General features: G+C 30.8%; 1 long non-coding RNA gene and 1 other non-coding gene across 2 annotated transcripts; one reads left to right on the top strand and one right to left on the bottom strand.

The window, feature by feature from the left end:
• The first annotated feature begins 161 nt into the window (after positions 1-161).
• Positions 162-234, top strand: TRNAE-CUC (transfer RNA glutamic acid (anticodon CUC)). Its single transcript has one exon. It is a non-coding gene; the product is annotated as a tRNA-Glu (tRNA).
• A 13,973-nt stretch (positions 235-14,207) lies between these two features.
• Positions 14,208-16,196, bottom strand: LOC145592824 (uncharacterized). The gene is made up of 4 exons (XR_014102494.1): positions 16,096-16,196; positions 15,892-15,985; positions 15,141-15,227; positions 14,208-14,491 (listed from the first exon to the last, which is right to left on the bottom strand). It is a non-coding gene; the product is annotated as an uncharacterized LOC145592824 (long non-coding RNA).
• Between the last annotated feature and the right edge of the window lie 5,270 nt (positions 16,197-21,466).

The following is a 21,466-nucleotide window of genomic DNA, read 5'->3' as shown; positions in this document are numbered from 1 at the left end:
TGGTTAAAAGTTAATTAAATTTCAGATGCGATTTGAGAATATTTTAGTTCCGGAAAAATAACCCTTTTCTTCAATATTGAAAATACCTTTGCTACAGCCAGTGTATACGAAGTACTTTGTATTAGTTTAAGTTAAAAATTCTTTCCTTAATATTAACAAGATCCGTTGTAGTCTAGTTGGTCAGGATACTCGGCTCTCACCCGAGAGACCCGGGTTCAAGTCCCGGCAACGGAACTACAATTTTTTTTATTTTATTATTATTATTATTATTATTATTATTATTATTTTTGTGGCCTCACCGAATATCACGATTATCCAAATCTTTGCATTCCAAACTAAAGATAAGCTTAATACATAAATTTATTTTGTATATAAAAAAAATCTGAACAAACATCACATAGCTCAAAATCAGCTTGATTTTCATAGATCTTCCTAGAAGAGCATACAGATACAATAAGATATACTAATACCAATTACTTAATAACACTCTAGGTCTCTGGCATACACAAAATTTTATTTATAGAATATCAAAGGAGGATCAAAAAGATATCAATCCATAATCCATTTCACTCTGAAGTAGGATCATGATCATCTTCAGCTGGCTTGATCCATTTAATAAGGCCGAGGCGGTGGCGGTGCACCCTGGCGAGGCCAAGGAGTAGGTGGACCGTAAGGATCACGGTCCATGTACGGTGGTGGAGGACTATAAGGATCACGGTCCATGTAGGGAGGTGGAGGAGGACCATAAGGATCACGGTCCATATACGGGGGTGATGGGCCGTAAGGATCACGGTCCATGTAGGGTGGTGGATCCGGGCCTGGGCCTGGAGGGCCAGGGCCAGGACGGTGATGGGGTTGTTGATGATGATGTGAGTAATAAGGAGGTGAAGGTGGTCCTGGTGGCCCATGATGAGGTTGGGGAGCATAGTAATTAGGCCGAGGTGGCGGTGGTGGGCCAGGCCCATATTCGGGCCGTGACTGACCATATATTGGTGGTTGTGGCGGTGGCGGGCCGTAAGGATCAGGTGGTGATGGTCCAGAGGGATAAGGACCTCTATAGGCCATAATGGTCTTGGTATCAAACAAAGGTTGAAGTTTGATGCTTAGGTAGAGTGTATGTGGAAAAAAAAAAGGATGATATGAAGAAATTGGTTTATTTAGAAAAAAAAGGAGGTTGTTTATGAGGTTAAGAAACTAATACATTGATGTTAATAAGGTCGGTGAAGTAGCTTTCAGTGTGTATATTTTTGGATTACAAATTGAATAATAGTGGGGGCTAGAAGTGGTTGAGAACGTGTCCAATTTTTCTTGGCAAATATCCATGTGGTTCACACAATTCTATGCAAGCTATCACATGAATCTAGGGTGTGCATTCGGTTTTCGGTTTGGATTTAGCCCAAATTCAATCCGATTCGAAATAAATTTCGGTTTTTAATTTTCAAATCCAATTCGATCTGAATTACTTACAAAATCCAATCCGATTCAATCCGAATTAAAATTCGGTTATTTGGATCTAATTCGAAAATCTGAATTAAAATACGTTGCTGATTGGGTCTAATACGATTATAAAAATAAAATTGCAATAATAAAATTCAATTCCTGAAAGTATAGTAGTACATGATTTATACAACTATTGAAAACATAGGTTTACATGATTAATATTATTATAATCATAAACATAGTTTAACATGATTAATATTAACAATATTTTTTTGTAAAATAACGCTTTCATAATTCGGTTATTTCGGTTTTTTGGATCCGAATAAGGTCAATCCGATCCGATCTGAAAATCCGAATTTTCAAAAAAATTCAATGCAATCCGATCCGATTTAAAGTTTGAATCCGATCCGAATTGATAATTCGATTTAGATTGGATTGGATTCCGGTTTTTATCCGAATAATAAACACCCTTACATGAATTTATTAACTTCGTATGTAATGTTGTCTAATCAGATGTAGTGTATTAGTTTGACTAAGCTTTGTTGTCCTTTATATTAGAGTAGTGTATAAAAAATATCATAGAGTAGAAATATGTTGGATTTGTTTTAAAGTGTATATATTTCAAACATGTAACTTTTGTAATTTTTTAATTAAAAAGCAATTAAAGATGTTTAGTAGTAAAAAGTAAGCACTAATTAAAGTTAAGTTGTATGTGTTATATTTATTTGGTTTGATCTAAAGTGATTTTGCTTAGAATAAGTTTAAGAAAACAAGTTCTTCATGCTCGTAATTGTTACGAGTATAGTTTATTTAAACAGTCCGTCTAGTATATTTGCTTCATTTGATCCTTTTTTTTTAATAAAAAATGTAATATAGAACAAGTAATATGTGGCAAAGAAGTAAGCATTACATTCCTCAAATAAAATCAATAAAAAAAAAACAACAACAAAATTAGGAATAACAATATAAAAATGAATGATTTATTGGAATAAAAGGGAGTAAAATTTACGTGTAACTTATAAAAAGAATAAAAACATATTTGATACAATAAAAAAAAAAAAAAAAAAGAGAAGGTCCTTGCAAAAGTTGCAATTTGACAAGTATTGTGATTTAGTCAATTGTTGTAATCCGAATTAATTAGAAATTAATATAGTAGTTTGAATATATTGTTCAAAAAATTGAATTTTCGAATATATTAGATAGGTTTGTATGGTTTGTCAGATTTCAAATTTCACCAGATCAAAATTGCGAGCTAGGATAAGTTTGCGAAGGGATTGAATTCACAAATATTAAACATACTATCTAACATTAATCCATGACTTTAAAATTTTCAACATATCACTGATCATCAGCAGTTTATACCTACAATAAGGTCATATAAACTATTGTAACATACTAGAATTAGAGGTACTACTACTACCTTCTGCCACTAGAACATGGTGATTCTAGTTCGAGATTTATTTATGCTATCATGCAACACCCTAAGATAAGCTAAGTACAAACATTACTTTCCATTACAACGCGATTTTCTACTATCACAAACTTATGGAGGAGGAGGTGGGCCGAAAGGTGGTTGTGGCCCAGGTGGAGGACCCGGTGGGCCTGGTGGAGGTGGACGATATAATGAGCCTCGAGGTGATGGAGGATGGACAGGGCCTGGGGGTGGTGGTGGTGTTGTAAAGAACGGCATGGGTGGTGGTGGGCCAGAAGGTCCAGGTGGTGGTGGTTGTCGCGGTGGCGGCATTGGTGGATCATGGCTGTGGCCTTGCCCATGATGTGGCATATTGATTGTTTTCTTGTAGACCAAAGTTTGAGATTTTATTTAGAGGTTATGTATTGGGCCTTAGCTAAGAAATAACTCAATATGGTGGCCTCATTTATAAAGACGAAATGCAATGGGCAAGACTAATATTTTGTTGACTTTTAGGTAGGAAAAATGTGGACTACCAAGCCAGTCACATTGTTTGCAGTTAGACTGGTAGATATGTATAATGGCAGAATGTGAATAATATCATTGAATAATTTTTTCTTGATTACTAGGTAGAATGTCAATTTTACTTGGCAATTTAGGAAACCCATGCTTAATTATAACTCTGATCGTTTGGTGTTTTGCTCTTTGACCATCCATTTAGTGTAGTTTTCGGCTTGTTAGTTCTCATTGACAGCTTTAGTTGAGGTTCTTTTTTGGGCATGTGAGGAGGACTTGTGAAAAATATAAACATTTTGGAGAAAGTATAAATGGAGTTTTGTGAGACATGGTAAAAAGTCTCACAGCTATTTAAAAAACATAAAGGTATAAGGAGGAGAGAGATAGGAAGAGTGGAAAAGGTGATGTGGGCTTCACTAAAACTTTTCAAACATATATTCACGTGTAAAATGGACAAAATTTACGAGGACTACTACCATTAAGGGTCTGTTCTCTTCAGCTTATTTTTAGCTCAGTTCAGTTCTTAATTTCCTTCTCTCATAAAATATTCAATTCAGTTCACTTCAGCTCAGTTCAGTAATTCAGAATAGGCCCTAAGTCTATATTTTGTTGTACCATTGAGACTATGTTTTGTACAATTGAGAGTATATTTTGTAGAACTGAGACTCTAGTGATATTATTTGACAACTTAATGAGACATTTTTAAAATAACGCCTGAAATTCCTACATTACCCTTGTGAGACATGACTTTATTTTCTCACAACTCCCCTAACATTTTGAGAGGGTTACCAAAAATATTGAATACAACATGTTAAATCACATAGTTAACTTAAAGTCACTGTAACAAAGTTAGTGGCTTTCAAATGAGTGAATGACTTATATTACAAGATAATTTAGATTGGGGTACGTAACGTCTTGGCTTGTCATAGGCACCGAGGTGAAGCCAACTCAAGGCAACAATGCCAAGCTAAGGCAATTAAGCTATGATAGTGAGGGATAGATGGATCAAGACATGAACGGAATCGTTCCACCCACCAAGGCCCTAGAACCTTGGGAGGTCCCTCCCGGCTCCCCAAACTCCGATCCGAATAACGAGCACCCTAGACCCTTGGGAGCTCCCTAAGTGTCAAATACGTACCCATCCCTATTTATTTCCTAAACTTAGTCTTTTATTTTCTTTGGACACAAGACAATGGCAAAAGGCATGAGGACATGAAAAAGTTGAGATTAACTCATCAACAATTTAAGTTTGTTGAGAAATAAAGGAAACACGTACAAGCAAGTTTAGTAATTGTTAGACGTTGGGTCGTTGGAGCTCTCTTCAATTATACACCAAGCAACTTATAATTATTCAGGTATCCTTTTAATTTTAATGAAGTAACAAACGAATTGAAGTATATATTTTAGTAATAATAATTAAGGTAAAATGATTAAGAAATTGTTAATAACGTTTGTTTGTTAATGTGTTGTTCACATAAGGATAGAATTAAAAAAAAAAAAGGTTAATAGTCAGAAACATTCTAGACGAGTATCATACATTATTGTTTCAATGAATTAATTAGTTGCAACTTACAAGTTGCTGCTACTACTACTACCACTACATAATTAAGTACAAAATATATGTGATGGTGGTACGAAACCATCCCTAATATGTAATGACAACGTGACTAGCCTGCACGATGCTCATCGAGGAAGAACGACAAGTGAGTCCACGCGAGTAGCGGCTCATCATCATCAGTAGTTGGTGAAGTGTGAATTTGGCCTGGTGGCGGTGAGTTGTCCGGTATTGGTGGACGGTGAATTGGACCTGGCAAGTGAGGAGGCTCAGGTGGTGGTGGATCATTATCTGATGTTGGTGGAGATGTTGTACTTTGTATATTTCTAGCTTGTAATAAACCAAAAACCTTCATTTTTTGGTAACAAGTACACTTATAGAAACAATTAAACAACGAATATTGTGGTCTCATTTTTCTCTAAAGAGGAAATACAAAAGGAGGGGTAGAAAGTTGTAATTGTGGACTAGCAGATACAAAGACTAGTAGATGACAAACAGTGCTAATTATAAGCTAATTTCCGTTGTTTTTAAGTCATGTTGGTCTATCTTTTTTATGTTAGTTGAAATGACATATGTTACCTATAGCTATATATATAGGGTGATGAATTATTGAGATTATGTTTTCATGCAATTAATTATATACGAAGTATAATTATTGACATGAATTAGATTCACTACTACAAATAAAAATAAATACTCGTACATAAAGCATAATTACTAAAAAAGTATCACGAAAATTTGAATGATATGTTTTTAAATTACTGTAATGCTTTATGTGACTCTTTACACCAAAAAATTACATGGCTATTGTCATTTTTCGACAATACTGCATATATCTGTTTTTTTTAGTTATCACAAGTCCTTGACCTACTGTTGTGTTACCTTCATGATTGTAGGTTTTTTTTTTTTTTTTTTTTTTTTAATGATAAAAATGTTTTTCACTTTTTTAAACCCTGGCCTTGTATTATACGGAGTATATGATCACTTGACATTTACAATGATTGTAGGGAATTTTTTTTTAAGAAATACTCAGTGTTGGTTAATTGAGAGACTAATAGGTATGGAGCCATGGAGGAAGTTTCACGAATATTAATAAGTAATGACTAATAGTTTAATGTGCGTTGAGAACTTTAATAATTTAAACAAGTAGAACATATTACGAGTATATTAGAAAAATATTTTAGTCATATAGGACATATACACCAATACACGTATGTACTTAGAGCCTTATAGGTTACAATATGTACTGCAAAACTTTGTTTTAGCACTAAAAGAATTGTCCATATATGGAAAGTGTGTACAACATGATATTTGCTACATATGGAAAGTGGGTAGGTTGACTAATAAGGAAAGCTCTCATCTTCAGTACTCTTCACATGATCAGAGGACAAATAATATCAACTTCAATTTCTGCCAAATTGCATGTGAAATGACTGAAAACAAGTCGTACTCTTTTATGATACCATGAAACTTCGACTGACTTAAGTCTTACTGATCTATAAGAGCAGACAATCACCGGCCAATTGTAAGTCTTTCTCATGGACTATGAGAGTACAATGCATTTCACAAATAGGAATAAATTAAAAGAATATAGAGTAACGTAGCGGCTCGTTTTAGACAATAGAATGACCTCTCGTGCCCTGCTCTCGCCAAGGGACTATACTATTTTTAATTTGTATGGGGATGAGATAGGGTAGTTCGGTCCAAAGATACGAAAACTGCTTTTGGCACACCATCAATTGATGTTGGCACATCTCCACATGAAAAGAGCATAGAAAACTAGATGTGCAAGAACTTGGCAGTTTGTAGTATTGCAAGTCATTAATTATTACTAGAATCGTTAAATGGTTGTATTTTGGTATTAAATGGTTGTCAACTAACCACAATTTTAGTATCTACAAATTAAATTTTTACTAGAATCGTTAAAGACTCATTGTATGTACTAGAGGTTGAGATGTTCTTGAGATGTTCTCATCTAGTCCTAGCCCATATGTAACACTTCCTTCTTTTTCATCAAAATTTGACCAATTATTACCAAAAAAATAATCTATTCTTGCTTTTATATATGAAATCTTCTAGGTTTAGTCGTGCCATAATCTATCATCACTTCTTTGCTAATGATTTGATTGTGCTAATATTATCAACGTACTAAGCTAATTAATACGAAGCACTCCATTTTATTAAATTTTGATGTAAATTTTGTTTTTAGTTACATCTAGAGGAAAAAAAAAAAACTGATCCCTATCTAGCTATGACCAATACCATATATTTCAGCCACAAAAATCAGTATATAGAGATATGCATGCAATAAATAGGAATATACATAGAGCAAATAACAATAATAATATGTTGCCAATCAATCAAATTAAATGTTATGTCGATTATCTATGTATGTCCATGCACGCTAGCTACCTCAACTCCATGTATACACCTAATTCATTAAAATTGATACTATTTTAAGATGTCCGACAAGAAGTAGCCCAAGTTTGAGGAAAGGTACGGTGATGACAGAAGATGGGGAGCACAAAGGGAGTGAGGTGCAACTTCATGGGCATTTCACCCATCTGTGCTCCCTATCTTCTGTCAACAACTTTGCATCATTAAACTAAGAAAATATCAAAATTAAAAAACTAAAAAAGAAAGAAAAAAACAAAAAACAAGTTTATATACAAAAGAAATAGAAAAAGAGAGAGGGGCTGAAGGTGATGACAGAAGATAGAGAGCACAAAGGAGTTGAGATGCAGCAAAGGTAATCTGTATATCATCCTTAGTGCTCTCTATCTTCTGTCAGCTTCCATTCACCACTGCCGCCTCCTCGCTCACCTTCTACACAGAAGAGATACTACGAACACTAAGCTAGAAGAAACACGTACGACTTTGATTAACCTACCGGATTTGAATTATGTTCCGATTAACATGTTATCTATCAAAATTCTAGAGCTAGAGAGGGTGATCAATAGATTTTGAGAATTGATGGCTTAAGGCCGGATATGTAGGGAGGGATTTCTTATTTATTTGGAGGAAGTGAGTAGCATACTAGCATGCATAGCAATACACAACCCTATTTATAGGGGAGAAATATTTGTGTATACGTAAGATTATTTTTGGTGATCAATGTGATAGATGTATTTCTATTATTATTAATATATTAAATACACAAAAATAAGGCGGTGATATATAATCTTTATAATATTCCCTTTTGTAGCCAAATTATGCATGAAAATGTTCTGTAACAGTACTTATTTTAGAGAATAATGCACATGATTTTATGAAATATAAATGTCACAAAATATGCAAGTTTTTGTTACAAAATTCTACTTCTGGTATAGTTATGTACGTTATTATTATGGTCTGTATAAATAGTCAGTTCACTTGTATATTTTGGTCTTTGGACATTAATCTGTTATTATTATTATTATTATTATTATTATTATTATTATTATTATTATTATTAAAAAATTATCAAATGTAACACAAGTACAAAATTTCAATAAGTTATATCTGATTCATACATCATATATGGATCTAAGTCTTGTTTTAGTCGGTTCATTATCCATTAATTATATGGTTTGATTGATATACCGACCTATTACTACAAAGTTTAATTCTAGGTAATCAGATAGCTTCATAGATGGCTTAACTATACGGTTTATCCTCTCTTTGTATATATGAAATTATGAATAGCCAAATAGGTTATTAATTATATTAGGAAATGACGAAACAAATTAACTAATACTCCGTAACATGTTTATTTGGTGACGGGATCCAATCGTCTTTGTAAATTTATTTTGATACTTGACGATCATCGAACACGTGTTGACTTACAAATAAAAATTATTTTCGTTTGAATTTCAATCCTATGCTTGTATATATATATTCATTGTTATTAAGGATTTGAATTTCCAATAATGCAAGCTACGCTGTATTATTTATTTATTTATTTTAAGATGGTGAGAAGAAATAAACATTAGGAAGCCCTAGGCCTCCTCACGAGGGGAATTTCTAATATAACGATGTATTATTTATTGATGGTAAGACAAACTCTAAAGAGTAACATTGTCATGTCATGTTTGCTGTTATGTTGTGCATGTAAATAAAACAAATAAAAGCTTTCAGCCAATTAAAATTGAATATCTTAAGGACAACGTTAACTATTACAATATTATAGCTTTGGAAAATTCAATGCCTCTCAGCCTCCCAAATTCTTAGTAAGCTATAAGAGGGATACAATACTTTTACTACATACGTATTAAATTTCATATACAATGACCTTTTTGTTTAGTGCTTATAAATTATCACTCTTTGTGTAATTTCAATACCGCTGTATGTAAGAACGAAATAAAATCAACTAACATCAATCTAAGGTCTATATCAAATTTCTACAATTGCAATTGGAAAATAAATTGGTATTTCATAAAAGCCTAAATCTATTGGTTAAATTAGGTAAAAGCATGCACATATGTCTCGATCATTGATGGTAACTGGTTGGTCAATTTGCTCCGAAACCTTGTCCCCATCAACCCTGCACTTGCAATGAATAAATGATAGAAGTAGGTGTTTATATATTATTGCAAATTGTCAAGTAAGCCAACAATATAATTTTACTCACAATTAGAATATTTTACTGTACTATAATAAAGATCGAAATTTGATGGCTTGTGAACTCAAGTATTGCAGATTTGAGACCGAATTAAGTCTTGTTATTATGTCCCTTAATAGAAGTATGTTTAGTGTAGTAACATATAAACATGTACGTATTAATTTAAATGGGATTTATATATAATTGAAGTTACACATAGGAAAAAATAGGTAAATTATTCGACCATATTTCATGCAATTTATAATTATCAATCAATTTGAAAGGAAAAATCATTTCATCGAGGTTGCATGCTTGTAATTAATACGAGTATAAAATTGAATATATAACTGCATGAAACAATCTTTCTGTATTTAATTAATTGTATGTAGAATGATCAATGGTTGTTTATAAATTTTCCTTAGAAGTTCACCCGCCCCATTCTCATGTATGTTAACCCTTTTCTTCAATTCCCAAGGTTTTTTTTTTTTTTTTTTGATAACTTTTGTTTAGAGCTAGAGTTTTAATTTGTAACTTCTGTTTGGAGCTAGAGTTTTAAATCGTAACTTAATATTGCTCAATTGAACGCTTTAGATAAATATAGTGTCCAAGACGTCACAAATTTGTTGAGATATAAAGCGTAGAAAAAATCAGAGAAAGGTGAAGAAACCCTATCTTCCTTTTCTATTCTATCACCTGCCCATCTAGTGATACTTTTTAATTTGTTGGTGAATTAGAAGATATGGAAAAAGATATTCTTTATCTTCTATTAAAAGATTATGTTATTATTTAGCCTCTCTTTTTTTAAACTGTTTGTCTGTTTGTTTAGAAGTCAATTTAACGTGAAATTTGATGTGCTAAATTCTAAATTGAATAAATTAAAGAATCTTTAGACCACTTAAGAGCTAAGAGCCCAAATTAGGCTTATCATCTCAAAATTACTACGTAATTGGCAATGTATCAAGAATCGGAGGAATATATCCCCAATTTTATACCATGGTCATTTTATCTCATTTTTCAATGTAGAATGACTCACATACACATGTATATTACGTCGTTAACAATCTTAAATTCGTAGATTTCGGCAATAATATGAATCAGCAAAATAGACTAAAGAAGTTTTTTTTTGACAAGAGACTAAAGAAGTTATATATGGTGTAGATAATTAAGATAATAGTGGTGGAAAATATATTAGTGGAACTATTTGCCTTGCACACCAATTTTATTCCTAATTTAAAATTTATATAAGTTTTCAAACATTAAATTTTATAGTTCAAAAGAATTTTTTTTTATACGAATGCAAAAACTAATAATCACTATATTAAGAAATATGGATCGGAGTATTATTAAGATTTTTTATAATTTATACTAGGTACTTGGATTACTCATGTAGTTACAATCACATCAATTCTATACCATTATACTGTAAGTAACAAGAGTTGATTCAAATGACAAGCAACTTGATGTCGTTTAAGAGAGGTCTCATATTCAAGCCTCATCGTTTGTCAAAACTCTTGTTGGAAGACCACCATAAAACAGTACAGGTGTAGTGCGACACAGGTCGAATCCGAATGTAGATAGGTAAATCGGTCGGGTGGGCATCCTTAAAAAAAAAATACCTATGTTTTAGAACATATAGTTGGTCATGATTGAAGAACACCTTTCAAAAAAAAAAATGATTGAAGAAGAACAAATGAAAGTAATTAATTAAATTTCCACCTGTCATAACCCCAAACCCCATATATCTTCAACAATTATTCCCAACTAGGATTGTGGTGTAATTATTCAAGATATGATTCTCTTACTTCCTATCCATACATGAAAATTAAATACCAGCATCATCTTGAATTTTCCATTATTCCTTTATCATTGCATGCTTTATATGATCTTTGTTGGTCCAAACCAAGAAAGTGAAGGAAGAAGTCGGCTGTGAGTGATTCCAATTCATGAAACTTCTTTATAGGTTGGATGGATCAACACAAAGTTCTAAGCTCTAAGGTTTTTTTTTTTTTTTTCTTCTTCTTCTTTTCTTTTCTCTTCTTCTCTTTTGAAATAAACCCTAAGTTTGGAGTAATAAATAATTAATTTCAGTGTTTCCGTGTCTCATCGTGTGACACTTCACATTCTAACGTCTTCAAATTTTTGACATATCTTGAGAGCGAGTACAAATGTACAATAAGCTCCAATTAGGGTATGTTCACATTTACTGAACTGAACTGATTGGAGCTGAACTGAACTGAACTGATTGGAACTGAAGTGAGCTAAAATGAATATTTTATGAGAGAAGGAAATTAGGAGCTGAATTGAACTGAATTGAACTGAACTGATTGGAGCTGAACTAAACTGAACTGAAATTAAGTTGAAGTGAATTGAATAGACCCTTAGTCATGGATACCGCAATACTGAACCAAAACCTAAAATTGTACCCTTTTCTTTAACACTTATTGTTTGAAAACGCAACTTTTCCTTTCTTTTTTTTGGGGGGGGGGGGGGGGGGTGGTGGCTGAGTTGAGTATAATATTTATACAAATCCTGAAAAAAAAGAAGGGCGTATGTTAATTTGTAGTAAATAAAACGGGTTAAATTTATGTTAAAAGTACTTTAAAGTAATTAGCCTTTATATTGCAAAAATTATTAATTTTCAATTAATAAATTTTATCTTATAAAAAACTTATAATGTATTAGATTAATATTAATTTTTATAGTATGTAATCATGTATATCTATAAGAAATTACACATTAAAATTAAAATCAACGACAAATCAAAAGTTACCCTTTAATTAGTTAAAGTTATTATAAAAATAGTTAAAGTTACGCTCAAACTTATTTTTTGACAATAAAATTAATGTACACCCGATGTATACAAGACTTATTCTATTATTTATACACGATTCAACTTATTTGAAGTAATCAATCCACCCTATGATAAAAGATATTTTTTCATATTTTAATTATCCACTTGATATTTTAAATTTTTATTTTGTTGATAAACCATTTTATATACGAAGTATATAATATCTTGTTTGAATTGTTGCAATGAATAATATTATAATATTTATTTTTATAATTGTGGGGTTGGACTTTTACACTTCGTTACACCTACGGTTAAGTATTGGCGCATAGCTGTTATTTACATGTCAAGTAAATAGTAGTTATACGACAAAAGAATGGTGAATTTTTTTTTTTCCTTCTTAGTGGTACAATATTTGTACCACTGTTATCTAAAATAGCTATAAATAGTACTACTAAAATAGCTTATACTCTAGTAGTACATTAAATTTCACTGTTTTCACTGTAATTATAATGGTACATTAAAAATACCACTGTAGCAATAAAAAATCTCAAAAACTAAGTGAATTTACCAATTAACCCTCGTATATGCATCCTAAACATATAGGAGCTATGCGGCTATTTACACTCATACACATACACGACTACACCAGGCCAACCCTTTTTTTTCCTTCTAATAGGCATCAATGATTTTTTTTTTTTTTTTCTTTTTTTGTCATGAACAAAAAAAGGTACATTTATGTAGTTCTGAGCATGGACGGTTGTGGGCCTATCCAACAGAAGTGGATGGGCCCAAGTGAGAAATTGGGCTTTGCAATTGCGGGCCAGGATTTAAGATAAGGCATTTTAAAATCATAAATCAAACTTAATTTTATCAAATGTGAATGGACTCAACTTTAAATTTGGGCCCATTTTTGTAAGGGTTACTGGACAAGCGGGCGAGGGCTCCGACTCGGTTTTTCTTAGTTAGTACTTGTACCCCTAATACCTACTCTTTATTCTTTCTAAACATAAAAAATGGCATGCTATTAAATATGTTTATACTAGGTTAATCAACCGAGCATTAGGGTTTTAATTTCTTCTAGGGGTCATACATATTTCATTTTTTATAGAAAAATATAATTAGTACAGATGTTGATAAAATTTTACGAAATATTTTATTTGTAAGACAATCATTGTTCAAACATGAAGAATTTTTAGAGAATGATGAAGTAGTATAAATATTTATTCTTTAATGATAATTTTAGTACTACGGTGTATAATACTTCCATAAAATTGTGCTTTCTATACATTTTGTTTGTACGTATTTTTTAAAATGCAACAATTTGAACTTTGTTTTATCATGTTACATGTGTGCACAGAAAATGAATGTTGCAAAATGTACGTGGGTTATTACAAAAGGTTACAAAATGCTACTCCATAATTTATAATTGAAAAAATGAAAACATTATTTTCCTAGTATATAATAGTCGATTGTAGCCTTTTATTTTGGGGTGGGGGGGGGGGGGTGGGCAGGGTGAGGATTCCTTAATACCATAAGAGTTGAGATATGATAAGGGTCTTTTCCCTTCCTATAATCCTATATATATATATATATATATATATATATATATATATATATATATATATATATATATATATATATAAATTAGATATTCTACTTTGTTAGTGATCAATTATTGTACGTACTTAAAACTTTGTAATTATACATGTACCTTTTAAGTACTGTAACATAGTCTTTTCCAATTGTGGAAAGTGTACATTTTTTACCACATATGGAAACTGACTAAGGTAACTTAATATAGTAAGGTCTCATTATCACATGATTAGCGGACAAATTACATCATGGTCTGCCATTTCCATGTGAAAACTTGTATTCTATTAAAAAGTCTTCTATCAATTTAAAAGAATATAAGCAATTAAGTACACAATCGTATAATTAAAACTTTATATAAAGTACAAAGTAACTATTTGCTGGAATAATTTAATAATTAAAACACATAATTACATGTCTTAAACTGACAATCACCGCCCTTTATTATATAAACTACCTTAAAAATTTAAAAATTTCTCTAATTTTCTGTTAGCAAAGTGTTGACTAAATAATTAAAAATACAGTAATAAAGAAGTAGCTCGTGCTTCAATTAAATGTTGTTCGTCTTATTGATCATCTCCTGCTCGAGATTTATAGACAATTTGGTTCCTGATTTACAAACACAATAAAGAATGGATCATGGATAATATATATTATATTTATACCAATTTAAAAACAATTTAATCAATGTTTAATGCAAGAAAGTACATAGGATAAGTACAAATACTAAATACAATTAGTGAACTTACTAAAGATGAGCTAGCTTATTAGTTCGTTAATCATCATAAATACTGAATATTTATGGGGAGATCTATCGCCTAATTATATAACATTAAACGGAACAACCTTAGCAATATGACGGGTTAAAACATTGTCATCGATTTTTTTTTTCTAAGCTTGAACCAATTACTAGACTTAAAAGAAACACTCAATGCTAAAATATCATATAAAAGAAAGTCACGATAAATCAGAAATTGGCAGACAGATTCCAAGATTACATACATCATGCATGCATAGTATATGGACTAAATTAGGTTTTTGAAACTTTATTACTGAATCAGACTATCATTATTATTTCATCAGGAACCAATTACGTCACACTAATTAGTTTAATTAATTAAGTAATAGAAATAACTAAAAACATGGAAGAGAAAATTTGGTAGTGGATAAGCATAAATTAAGTATGGAACTCGATCAAGACATATCATTTCCTTTACAAATCACGAAGAAATATGATTTCTTATTTCATGAGACTTACCCTCTTAATCTGAGGTCTTCAACATCCATTCCAACTTCTTGCGCTTTTTTTCAATTCTCTATTAAATATTCCTTAATCAAATATAAACTGAATATATGAAGACAATGATTAGTCAAATTGAGAATTCAATTTAAGCCTCTTAATCCAAAAGAAATAGACTTACCATCTGAAATTTAATTTGCATAAATAAACATGTAAATGTAAATTAACTAGGACATGAATTATTAAGCATAACAAATGCAAATAAAAAAAAAATCCCTAATTAATTACTAAACATACTAATTAAAAAACATTAGTATTTGTAGAAGGGAGGAAGATGATGACAGAAGATAGAGAGCACAAAGGTAATGAAATGCAAATTTCAAACATTTCATCCATCTGTGCTCTCTATCTTCTGTCAGCGCCTCGCATTCGCCAATACTAGCTACATGCTCATATACAATTGCAACAACAATATCAAAACCTTAATCCCAATGATAGAGTCGGCTACATGAACCAAAAAATGAAAACCTAACAACGAATTTTAATTCACCAAAAAAAGGAAAATATAATTAATATAAAGATAATAAAATTAATTTAAGGATAGAGGGGCTAAAGGGTGGTGACAGAAGATAGAGAGCACAAAGGAGTTGAGATGCAGCAAGTTTAATCTGCAAATCATCCTCAGTGCTCTCTATCTTCTGTCAGCTTCCATTCACCACTGCCTCCTCTTAAACATATTCCGAAACACCGCGATAAATTAAGTAAAAACCTTGAAGGTTGGTGTAGATGTACTTAGCTTCAATTTCTCCCTTTGAGGTTTGGTTGTTTGTGGATTGTTGGAAGAGAGTTGAAGTACAGAAAACCTATTTATAGGGGTGAAGGGTTATTGTACTTTAAATGATCATATAACATATAAAAAAAAGTATAAAAATGTGAATGCACTAATTAAAAAAAAGAAAGATGAGATATATACCTTATAATATTCCCTTTAAAGGAAATTATTTATTTGTTGTCATATTGGGAGAATATGCAAGTGATTCATATTTCCCAAAATGAAAGGCTCTATCTGTCAATTAGTTTTTTTTTTTTTTTTTTTTTTTTTTTTTTTTTTTTTTTTTTTGACAAAATATCTGTCAATTAGTTTAAAATTTGGTATATAATACATATTTGCAAATAGTTAATATAATAATATCAATGTTATTTTGGTAAAATGTAATTTGTGATATTTTCTTTTCAATTTTTTTGCTAACGTGAATTGGAATAGTGAACCTATGCTATGCTGAATATCAGGAAAGATAACAAAGAGAATCCTACAATATCTTACAAAATCATAGAATTTCAAGTTTTTCCACATGAATATAGGTAAAGTTTAATATGTTTGTGTCTTCATACAATGCACAATTTATGATTATAATCAACAAGTTGTCGAGTTTAATTTACATAGGGTAATCAGGTCGGCAAGGTAGTGAGAATCTAGATTATAAAAACAGATGCATTCAGGCATTGTAACGACACGTATATGATAAAATCATGACAATCCAAATGTAAATTACATAAATACGCACTCGCTTACATAAACGGGCATTGCTATGACATAATACAATGGAAAGAGATTATTCTACACAAATTTGAGAAAATGACAATCCAAATAAAACATATGGATAAGCTTTGAATATATGCTACTAGATGTATATATATGTGTCAATATGCAATTAGAGTGAAATTAATTACCGCATGTGCTATCTCTAGCTAATTATAAATGTTCACTTCCTTCAATTTAATTAAATATGTATTCAAGTTTCTCTTATACGAGGTTTAAACATATACAGTAGTCTATAAATTAAATATGATATAATTTTGTGTACAATTTTATATTATAAGTGTAAAATGAAAGAACTACAGACAAACATAATGTAATGTGACATTATGTCTCAATCTTTTATATGTATAATTAAGCAACCAAGGTAGTCTAAGGTCTAATAATTTATGCTTTTGAAATAGGGGGTATATATTGGTGTTTTATGCAAGCTTTTTATGAATTGGCAATATTAGTAGAAAATGAAAAGGAAAAAGGCCAAATAGGCTAGGATACGTCTTAATCTTTGATAGCGGCTTGTAAAAAATTGTCCCCATTAAATAAACCTGAATGCATAGATAGGCACTATTTTAAACCCAAAATTTAGCTTGCTTCACTACTTGTAGTATAGCTTAGCTATAGGATCCAAATACTTCATCTCTATGGTCACCATTTTCTTTTGAAGATTTTAATGATATATTATTCTCCTTCTTTTTATTTTCTTGGACCCAATGCAAATTTATATCAAATCAATATAATAGATTAATTTCAATTTCAATTTGATATGAAGCATATTTGGATTATTTTGGAGTTTTAGCTCTATATCTTTGAAAAATGACATTTTATTATTGTAAGACATTTTGTTCTAGCTCTTGTTGATACGTCGCTAGAATAGCATTTTGTGAAACTATGGGTCTGTTCTCTTCAGGTTCAGTTCAGTTCAGTTCAGTTCAGCTCCAATCAGTTCAGTTCAATTCAGTTCAGCTCATTTAAGTAATAGATTAGGCTCTAATTAAGACGAATTCTTGTTGCAAGGAGCAATCTTTTATACCTTTTTAGGTAAATCTGACATGTTTGGGTAATTTTGTGTGACATTGTCATCATATGACTTCTTGCTCAATCAAATTAAACAAAGTTATGTATGAATTGTGTGATTGGAGTTCAAATTTTTAACAAGTTATTTAACAATCTACAATGGTATATCTAGATCTAAACCATACACGTACTAAGCCCCACATTTAGTTAATTAAATAAGATTATTAGTACGTTTAGTGGTACAAATATATGATCCCTAATTCATATGCGTTTCCCCTTCTCGCAAACTACCTATCATTCAAGTTGGGTATCCTCTGCGATAAGGAGTCTAATATGAGGGCCCCACGCACTTTGTCTTGAAAAATTGCATTTGAATCTAGACTAAAGAAGCTATCAAGAGTCATCGGTTAAATTAATTGGCATCTGTTTGTCTTGTCTAATCTGATAAAAAAAAAAAAAACCTTTTTTTTTTTTTTTTTTAACGAAAAATTAAAGCTGGAAGATGTGAAAAGGCAGAACGAAAAATAAAGGAAAATTAGACATCACAAGAATTCGTTGCAAGTTGCACTTAGAAAGATAAAGCATGGGAAGATGGAGAAAGTTGGAGAAACCCTATTCACAAGAGCCTTATCTTAACCTCTTTTCCATTCTATCGCCTGCCCCATTTGTCTTCCTACATGTTTGCTTTAAATTTTGTTGGTGCAAACCAAGATTTTATGGGCGGTCATTGTGATTGAAACCATAATGCAAACTTCCACCTGTCATCACCCCATACCATCATCATATTTATATTCAAATAATACACTATACTATAGTTTGAAATGTAATATAATGTCAAAAAGTATATAATTATCTTTTAAGAGCATTTGATCCCCAATTTTGATGTGATGATTCAACATTAATCAGTCAAGGTGAGTATGCATGTTTCATGCATGTATTTTCCAACCTTATGAGCAGTTATTCCTTATCATTTTACTATTTGTTTTGCCTTCTTGCCTAATTTTTTTTATCATAGAAAGTTTAAGCTTTCGACCTTTCGTAGTGCATGCAATATTAGAATTGAGAGTGGGATGGACTCTGATAGTCCGATCTTATTTCAATAACTATGAGAGCTTGTTCGTCATTGGAGTTTATAATTTTTATTATTTAAAAATATGAAATACTTAAATAAAACTAACTTTATGATACCACTTAATTTACTATCGTTGATTTCAACATGAATTTTTTTGTTTTAAGGTAAGAAAAATTATAAAATTTTATTTAATCAGGCCTCAATCATCACATTTTTTTTTATTTAATTTTTTTTTATCGATTTATGGGTTAGATACTTGAGAGTGAGGGGAGAATAACGGATCCCACCCTCAATGCGCCTTTAGTAGGGAAATGGACCATTAACCTTAAGGTTGGAAGGTGAACCTACTATCTTGACCAAGCTTAACTTGGTTTAACATAACTAATACATATATGTCAATGGGACCATTTTAAGTAGTTAATTAAGTAAATAGATGGTTATATAGTATAAAAAATAAAAGTTAAAATTTTTAGATCCTTCTTACATGTTTCCATGGTATAAATATTGTGTTACATTGGACTACCAGAAAAAACCTTTTGTTTTTATAAATATACCTCTGGATTATATATACAGTAAAAATTTTACATTATTGCTTACAACATTACAAAGTACCATCTACCCACACTGAATTGTATCACTATAATTTCTCTTGGGACAATCAATATAATATTATAATCTATTTAAATGTCCTTGAATTATAATTATAGAGAATCCATGACAACACTAATCTTTATGTACTTGTAGAATTTGAGATATTCTTTGATTTTATACAAATACAAAGTGGTTGTCATTATGAGAAAACTTTTAATTTTTTTAAAAAAAATATATATAAATGAAATTCAAAAAATGTTTTAGTGAAGAAATTCGAAATCCTTCTATTAGATCACCGGTGACCGAGGAAGGAGATAAAGGGGGAAGGGGAAGAATGAGAATCATTTAAATATGAACACATGTTGATGGAAAATGGCGAAATTCAAATTTTTACAATAATCATACTATCTCTTTAAATGTCATCCATTCACTACTTAACTATTTACGTTACGTGGTACGTTGAAAAATCTTTTTAATATTATATTAAACTTGTCTTTTAAAAAAGTCAGATATATGTGCTAAGGTCCCAAAACCAATTACATTCACAAAAATCAAATTATAAAATTTGGTGGCAAATCCTAATTAAATAATAAATAAAAAAAATGTAAAATAAAAATAAAAATAATAATTTTAAAAAAATTAAGGAAAAGGAGCACACCCTGTTCACTGGGTGTGTAGGGTAAAGAAATAGGGGACCCAAAAAATTTGGACTATCCCAAAATTGGTGGAGCGCGTATTATTCCTTTCTGGGGAATACCAAAGTGCTTACAAGTCCGTCAAGAAGAGACCAACCGTAGGCCATAGTTAGTTGATAAGAATCTCTAGTTAAAAATCCTTATTTATTTATTTATTTATTTTTCTTCAACTTTCATAATACAAGTATTATTATTGGGGGGATACATACTTTAATTTTCTTTTCAATTCATGCCAAAGCATATAATAATAAAAAGTAAAAAAGATATCTTAATGAAAAGAAAACTCACTTTTAATTTTTTATCATAAGCATATTTTGCTTCATTGTATGGCACTTGATGAAGAATGAATCTTGAATTTAAGGGCAAATAAAAATGCATGGTTTACATTTCAAGAGTTGGCAATTCCTATGTGTTGTATAGATGTAACATGAAAATTCCTTTTTGTTGGGTGTAGAATAATGTGTAACATAAACTTTTTTTCGAGCTGAGTCAATTCATGATTTGTTTTGATATGTCATATATCTAGGAGTAAAAATATTCTTAATGACGTGCAATAGTCAATTATTTATGATGTTATGAGAATTTAGAGCATAATTATTATTATTATAGTTAAGGAATTAATCTATTTACAACGTTGCTATACTTCTACGTTGTGGATACTCTATTCATTTCACTTTTTTTTTTTTGGTAAGATTTAACAGCAATGAGAAAACAACTAGCAAATTGCGTTCCCCTACGTTTTTATAAGTTGTTCTTATTTTTGAATTCGAATATACTAAAACTGTAATATTAATCATTTAAAGAATTTGTCGATTATGTAAGAAAAACATAATCACGTTGAATCCTATTAATAAAATTTGTTTATATGTATAAAGACAAATTATTAAATATAATGTTTGCACCACTTACTTATTACAGTTATGAAATTTCAAATATATATATATATTTTTTTTGACGGGTTCAAATATATTTATTGAAAATTATTCAAACAACAAACTAAGGCTTTGTTTAAATCACCTTATTTTTACTTATTTAAAAAAAATAAGTTCACATCAGATCATCGTTTTATGTGCAATTATTTATCGCTAAATATCTTTAATTTCGTAATGAAAAAAATTATAAAAATCACATATTAATAAAATACATATTATTACGAATCTAACAAGACTCCACTTGATATATTTTTTCCATATAGAATTATAGATTATCGTATATTTAAGGTCAAAGTTTGGTCAAATCTGACATTTAGATCAGATCAGACCAGACCAGATCAGATAAATTCAGATAAGCAAAAATAAGGTGAACCAAACAAGCCCTAAGACAACCGGTAAACCAATGGAACAACTAGTTATCAAGACATACCTGCCTAGCTTTC

Source organism: Chenopodium album, chromosome 18 (assembly GCF_948465745.1).
Source record: "Chenopodium album chromosome 18, dcCheAlbu1.1, whole genome shotgun sequence".
In the NCBI taxonomy this organism is placed as follows: domain Eukaryota; kingdom Viridiplantae; phylum Streptophyta; class Magnoliopsida; order Caryophyllales; family Amaranthaceae; genus Chenopodium; species Chenopodium album.
This window is presented reverse-complemented; position numbering and strand designations above follow the sequence as displayed.